Raw genomic sequence first — 8,304 nt, 5'->3', positions numbered from 1 at the left:
GTCCTACTCTTCAGCCATCTTCCCCCTCTCTCCGAGCTTATGTCTTTCTACTCCACCATCTTGAGCTAATCTTCCCCATTAATTTCTTGTTTGATCCATCAGTTATTCAGGAAAGTGTTGTTTAATTTCCATGTATTCATAAATTTTCCAGTTTTCATCTTAAAGAATAGAAATCTTTGATATGTGTACTTCAGCTTTGAGCTTATGGAACATAACCCAGAATTTTACTTTTGTCTCTGGACCTGACATTTTTCCTAGGCCATGGAAAGGAACTTTGACAGAGAAGGGAATAATCCTTTAGACAATCAGATGAGGGCCTTGTGGGAGAATTATCATCTCATTAATGTTGAGGTATTAAAGCCTGAGAGAGAGAGAGAGAGAGAGAGAGAGAGAGAGAGAGAGAGAGGAGAGAGAAAGAGAAGAGAGAAAATAAAGGACATGCATTCCTCCTCTAGTATTTGCCTTTTCACCAGGCACTGTAGCAGAATGGTTCAAGGGACTTCTATTTTGACTACCTCCTCTTGCCAACTTTGTAGGCTAAGAAGTATGTGGATCCCCATCATAATGGGGTCATAGGTATACTTGGCCAGCAGCTGGCTGTGTGCCTTTGGGCCTCAGTTTCCCTATCTGTAGCTCAAGGTGCTTGGAGTTCATGTCCTCTGAGGACTCACCCAGGCTGAGTATTTGGCCTTTGAATGGAAGTATCTATCACTGTTGTGGTTGTTTTATACCTTGCCCCTTTATGTTTTCCCTGGTGACTTTGGCTTTTTGAAAACCTGCTGTATTGTTTATATTTTCCTGTGTTAAAAATATCTCAAAAGTGAGGTAAACATGTTATCTCACACATCTGTGGGTCAGGAGTGATTTATCTGGGTGCTTCTGTTTCAGATGCTGTCATGTGGTTACAGACAAGATTTTGGCCAGGGCTAGAGTCATCTGAAGCTTGACTAGAGCTGGAGGATCTGCTTCCAAAATGGTTCTCTCACATGACTAGCATATTAATGTTAGTTTTTGGTTAGAGGTCTCAGTTCTTCACCATGAAGGCCTCTTGAGTGTCCTCATGGCATGGCACCTGGATTTTCCCAGCAAGTGATCCAGGAGATAGCCATTGTGGAAACTGCAATGTTTTCTTTATGAACTAGTCTCAGAAGTCACACTCTCCACAATATTCTATTTGTCAAATAGATCTGCCCTATGTAGGATGGAGACTACATAAGGGTGTAAATACCAAGTGGCAAGAGTTATCAGGGGCTGTCTTGGATGGTGGCTACCACATATATATTGTAGCCACATAGCCACTTGGGTTCATGAACATTTGTGACTTCCTGGTATCTGTCCTTCTGCTTTTTTATCCAGGTCCATAATGCATAGTTGTGCAAATTGGGACACTGAACTAGGGCTCCAGGCCAAGTGGGAAAATAGGTGATGAAACAGAGCCTGAGCTCCACTTACCAAGTCTTGCCCTTGTAAGGCTGCATCTTCCCAAACAATATGTGCCTGTTAAAATTTTTCATTAGGGTATCACCTGAGATATTTGGGCCAAAAATCACTCAGATTTGCCTGGCTCATTCTATCAGAGGACTTGCTTTGACCTCATTCCATCCTCATTCCCCAGCTCTTACCTCAGACTGCCTAGCCCTTCTGTTTGTTTTCTCTCCTAACATTCTCATTGTTTACCTTTCCCCCTTGAAGCTTTTTGTCTGTTATCTAGAGTTCAGTGCTTCTCAAACTGTTATTTGTATGGGAATCCCTGGGGAATCTTATGAAAATGCAAATTTGTTTTCAGCAGATCTGTGGAAGAGCCTGAGATTTTGCATTTCTCCCAGGCTCCAAAGTGATGCCCATCTGCTGGTCCATGGATCACACTTTGAATTGTAAGAGGCTAGAACCTGCTCTGACTTTCTGTAGCTCTCACCACTTTTCAGCAGAGAATAACAAAAACAATAACAAATTGAAAAACAATAACAAAAACAATAACAAAAACAATAACAAATAACAATAACAAAAACAACAGTAACAACAGTAACAATAGTAATAACAATAGTAATAGTAAAACAACAATAACAATAGTAATAAAAACAATAGTAATAATACAATCCAATATTTTTAAGTTAATTTTTATTGGAATGTAATTGCTTTACAATATTGTGTTAGTTTCTACTGTACAGCAAAGTGAATCGGCTATAAGTATACATACATCCCCTCTTTTTTGGATTTCCTTCCCATTTAGGTCACCACAGAGAATTGAGCAGAGTTCCCTGTGCTATACAGTAGGTTCTCATTAGTTATCTATTTTATACATAGTAGTGTATATATGTCAATCCCAATCTCCCAATTCATCGCACCCCCCTCCCTTCCCCTCTTGGTATCCATACGTTTGTTCTCTATGTCTGCGTCTCTATTTCAATAGCAGCTAATATTTAATAATAATTTACTACATGTCAGGGACTTTTCTAAATATGTTACAAACACTAATTCATTCAGTTCTGAGAACAAGCCTGTGAGGTATGTCTATTGTTATCACTCCCATTTTGTACAGGAGTAAATTGAGACACAGAAAAGGTGAAGCCCTTTTGTGGGGGAATAGGCAATGGCTTGCTCAAGGGCATGCATCTAGTGAATGGCAAAGTCAGGATTCTAACCTAGGTGGTCTGGCACCAGAGTCCTTTCTCTTAACTGCAACATCACACTATCTCTTGTTTAATCAACTACCATTTGCCTGGTACTATATTAGGTGCTTTCTACATAGTCTCTCTTAATCACTATGAGCTAGGTAGTAGTAGTTCTCATTTTATAAATGAGGCACAGAAAGCTTAAGTAATTCTCTGAAGATCACACAGCAAAAGTTGCTACAGGAATCCAATTTGTTCTATAACTTCTCCTTTACCCACTTCTCAAACTGCCAGAAATTTGAGGCTTTTCAGTCACTCAAGGTTCCTTATTCAAAGTGATCCCCATCATGGAAAGAGAAACAGCCAGTACTTTCAGCTGGATGTGCCAGGTTACTTAGAAAGGCCAGTGCTTTCTAAGAGAGAGAGGGAAGGGTCTGAGGATTTAGGACCCCAGCCCTGTATACAAGGGTGGGGTGAGTAGTCTGGAAAAGAGCAGTGGATGGGGCCAGTGGCAGACTGTGAAGTCTTTTCAGTTTTTCTAGGTCCCTGTGTCTCTTGGAACTCCTGGGAGGGTATGGGGTTGTGGTGGGAGTGAAGTGCCATCTGGCCCTCTATGAAGACACATTGTTGTTTGGGGGAAGTGAGTCAGAGCCCTGCCAGGCAATGCTTTCCTAGCCTTCTCAGGAAGGTGAACTAATATTCTGTGGTGGAAACTAAAGCCCAGAGGCACTCCCCTGAGCCTCTCAGCAGGCCTTTCATCTTGGGACACCCTGAGATACCCTGGAGGTTCCTTCTACCCAGTACTTCCCAGACTTGAGTGTCTAGAGCCTCCTTCCTCCCCAAACCTGGAAGAACTCTTGACGTCTTGCCTGCCTCAGCTCTTAAAGGTCAATCTCCCTCATCCACCCCCCACTCCACACCAGGCTGGATTCATGCCACTCCACCCAAGTCTTTTTGTTCATTCCCTTGTTCACTGAGGCCTACAAATTTTTCAGCTGGAATTTAGGCCTTTTTTCCATAGAAAAGAATCAGGCCTAGAATGCTGAGTATGCCAGTTGAGAAAACATGAAGACTGCCATTTTCTTCTATTCCCACCAAGGAACTAGTAACCAGGGTCTCTGTGGGATGAAAACAACAGTGGGAGTCACAAGGCCTGGGTTTTATTCCTGGTTTGCCCACTACTAGCTGAGTGAATTGGGGTGCATCCCTTCTCAGAATTTCAGATGGGGAAACTCTGGGACGCAGTTTCCCTATCTGAAACTTGAGAGGGTAAGGCTAGATGGTATCTAAGAAATCACGCTGCTCTCACATTCTGTGCCTTGCATTCCCTGGGAGAAGTAAGTTACTGAGTAAAATAACAGAAACAATAAGAATAACTAACATTAATTGAACATTTGTTATGTGCTAGGCATTGTAAATTCTTCAGATATATATTAATTCAGTGACTACTTGCTTAATATTAGTAAGGATTCTACTCTTTGAGGTAGATATTATTATTGCCATTTTACATATATGAAAACTAAGGCACAGAGAAATTAGTCAAGGTGATACAGCTAGTGAGAGGAGGATATCCTAGCATAATAATTGTATTGAAGGTCCAGAAAGGGAAGGTCCAGGAAGATGCTCTGCCTCCATTCATCATCTACCTTGTTTAGTCTGTCTCTCTTATTCTCTCTCTCTCTCTCGTTTTTTCGCTATGCTTTGGTCTACCTTAGACCCTGACAGCCCAAGAACAGAACAGTCAACTCTCTTCTCTACCCTTATGAGTCTAGTAAACCACAAAGGACTTGAAGGGAAGGGGATTGTTTGACAGGTAGTAGTTCCTCGCATCTGTCACAGTACCTGCTAATCTTCCATTAGAGCAGAGGATCTAGGAATCATGGTAGTCTGGGAACACAAAGCCTGGGAAAGAGGGACATGCAGATGGATGCTGGAGTTCTGGCATTTTCCCTTAACCCCATAAGTAGGATAATGGCTTTTAGTATAACTGGACATTCTTGAAGGGCATACTGCTACTTCCCACCAGGGGCTATTTCTTATATACTAAGCTGAGCTTCAGTTTTGCTACCTTTACTCATCTTTACTCTCCAGGGTGGCATCAAACCCAGCAGAGAAAGAAAGTGCTTAGGGAAGAGTAGTGCCCCAAGTAACAGCTTAAGCAAGCTGCAAGGTCTGAGGATGGCAATCCCTCTGTCACTCTCTGTCCCAGGCTGGAGGACTTCTAGGAGTTGGGTCTATTGAGGCTAATGTAAAGAATATCTGTGTTCACCCCTATGGATAAGGTCTGTTTAGTCTGTTTTGAGAGAAATCCTTAAAAGTTACTAGTATTTTGACAGGAAGAAAAATGAATATGGAGGCAGACAGGAAGGATATTAATAGAAAGACAACATGTGCCAAGCCCTAGAGGTGGGAAGGCATACACTGTGTTTGGAGGCTAGAGTTAGGCAGAGTGGCTAGAATATGTGATCAAAGTATAGGCAAGAGAATGAAAAGAGATGGGGCTGCAGAGGTATAAAACAGCCAGATTACAAAGATCCTTGAATGAGTATTTTTTTAATATCAAAATATTTTTAAAATCTACTTTTGAGAAACTTGAAGCTGAGGAAAAGTTTTAAGCAGGAGAATGGGTGGATAATAGTAACAATAACAGTAATAATAATAACACTTATTGAGATGTTACTACATGCCAGGACTTGTGCTAAGTGCTTTATGTATATCCTGTGCTATCCTGTTTAATCCTCACAACTACCCTATGAGATGAATAGGATGAGATACTAGTTCCATTTTGCAGATGAGGAGTTGAAGCACAGAGCAGATAGGGAAATATGTAAGCCAAACTGTGTTCAATTTTGGAGCCTCCTGTATACTCACTGTCCTTAGGAGTGGCCTGAGGCCAGTGCTGGCAAACTTATAAGACCTCAGTTCATCTTCTTTTGGTTTTTCTCCCTGGGCATCAAATGAGAAAGAGTCTGAGAGGATCATGATCTTGCTGAGATAGTGTATAGAAGGATCCCTGCCTGGTCCAGTTGAGGCCTCCATGCTTGCCCCAGGCCTGACTGCTGGAACTTGGCTGTCATGGAAGACTCCCCTGAGGGTCCCCACCTCTGCTGTCTCACCTCTGCCACTCACCTGAGCACATATCCTTCACTCTCTGGGCCTCCAGCTCCTCACTTGTGACCTAAAGGAAAGGTATGTGCCATGAACTATTCTGGGTGCTGGAGATATAGTGATGACTTAACATAGCTAAATACCTGCATTCATGTGGCTAACATTCTAGTGGTGAGAACCAGTAAACAAAGAAATGATTCTTTTAAATGACAATGAGAACCATGAAGAAAGCAAAATATGATAATGTGCTACGGAGTGACTGGACACGGAATGTACCATCAGTAGAGTGATCAGGGAGGGCTTCTATGAAGAGGTAACATTTCAGCTGAGATCTGAAGGATGAGAAAAGCCAGTTAGGCAGAGTAGGGGAAGAACATTCCAGGTAGTGAAAACAGCAAAACAAAGGCCCAGAGGTAAGAACTACCTTCAAGTGTTTGAGGGACAAAAGAAAGCTTGATAAGGCTGGTATATAGTCGTGTGTAGGAAGTGAGTATAAAATGAAGTAAAATAGGAAACAGGGGCTAGATCACATGTAGCTTTGTAAAACACAAAAAGGAGTTTGGACTTATTCTAAATGTGATAGGAAATTTTAAGTAAAGGCATGACATAATCTGATGCAGATTTTTAAACATGATCCTTCTGGTTGTAGCATGAATGCTTGTAGCAGAATGGGAGCCCAATGATGAGGCCATTGTAGTAATCCATGTGACATATGATTGGTGTCTGAGACTAGGGTGTGGTCAGTGGAGAGGAGATACAGTGTTGTAATTGGGATGTGTTCTGGAGATAGTATTACCAGGATTTGTTGTTGGCTTAGCAGTGGGAGGAGAGCTGAGAGAAAAGATATAAATCAAGAATGACTCCTAAGTTTGGGATTTTTCTGCAACAAGACTGGTGTTTGTATTATTTTCTGAGATGAGAAAGTTTAGGTAAGGGAGCGGTGTAATCCAAGTAGTTAAAATATGGGCTTTGGAGCCAAGCTGCTTAGCTTCAAATCTCAGTGCTATAGCCTGTGGCCTTTGGCAAATTTTTAAATCTGTGGGCCACAGTTTCCTCATCTGCACAAAGGGGATAATAGCAGTGATAATAATAGTACCTACATAACAGGGTTGTTGTAAGGATTACGTAAATTAATGGTTAAAGCACTTGGAACCATGCTTGTCATAGAGTAAATGCTCTGTTACTTGTTACAATTCTCCCTTTTAGTGGATTCACTTGCAACTTTGTAAACTTCGTCCAACTATGTGCTCTGGATCTCACTTTATGTTTATTATTTTGTCTACTTCTTGCCTCTGACTTGGTCTTCCTTCTATTGGGATCCAGGAGATAAACAGAGGAGGCTCATATGGCCAACTCAGGCTCTGTGGGTAAGCTGTCTGCAATTAGGTAGAGTAGAAGTTGCCTCAGGCAGGAAGGGAGACTACACTTATCTTGGCAGTCAGCGTATCTTGAGGCTCCAGGATGGGCTGACTTTGATAGGGTTTGTTACAGACCATGTATAGAGTGTATGCTGGGGAAAGACTTTGGCAAGCTACTGATGTTTCATGAAACTGCACTCTGGCTTCTTTTTCCCTTTTCTGGATCATTTGTTCTATTCTCTGTCTTATCTCTTCAAAAGATACCTACAAACTAACCCTTGATCTGTATGTTCCCTTCAAATGGATATCCTGCTGAACATTAATAGTTTTTTTTTTCCTGAGGGGAGGGTGAGGTGTCCTATGATCATATTTCATGAAAAAGAAAATTAAACATTTTTAGGAGCCTCTACTCTGCTAACGTACCTTGTGAATCTCCAAAAAGAAAGATAAAGTTACAGCATTTCTTAAACTTACTTGAACAGGGAGTCCTCCTTTTAGAGGAGTATGTCACATTTTGGGAAATGCTGTCATAGCCACACCCTTCTCAGGAGAGCCCAGCACCATGATCCTTCTTTTGATAGGGACACACTCGTGTCTAAGTTCACTGTCCTAGAAGATTTGCCTTCTCAGCTCAAATTTTAATGTGGAAAGAAAAAAATGTCAGACTTTAGAACCTGTCAAGCCTGTCTCAAATTCTGACCCTGCCTCTTATAAACTGTGTGCTTTAAGCAAGTTCCTTTGCCTCTCTGGACTTTAATAAAAGCCTTATTTGTATAATAAACATTTAGTAATTCCTGTTCTTCAGGAGTATTATAAGAGTTGAAATACTGTATTTGAGGGCAACTGGTACACTAAATGTGGTCCACAGTCTTGAGAAGTTACTTTTCAGACATCAGCAGGCAGGTGGGGCATTTAACTCTTTCTGTTGTTTAGGACATGGCATCGCACAGGAAATGACTTGCAGAAGAAGACATGATGCTGGAAACCTGACTAGAAATGGGATTGGAATAGCCCTGGCACACAGGTCTGTAATACTCAGATATAACCACTAGAGGACGAGGACTTATGCTCAGAAGGTTTTATAAAAAATGAAAACTTTTCTGATTATAAACTTACCAAATATACCAAAGGGGAAATGTGAGGGGAAGTGATAAATTAGGAGATCGGGATTAACATATGCACACTATTATATATAAAATAGATAACTAGCAAGGACCTACTGTATA

Source organism: Tursiops truncatus, chromosome X (assembly GCF_011762595.2).
Source record: "Tursiops truncatus isolate mTurTru1 chromosome X, mTurTru1.mat.Y, whole genome shotgun sequence".
Classification (NCBI taxonomy): Eukaryota; Metazoa; Chordata; class Mammalia; order Artiodactyla; family Delphinidae; genus Tursiops; species Tursiops truncatus.
The sequence above is the reverse complement of the archived record's forward strand: the minus strand, read 5'-3'. Positions refer to the sequence as shown.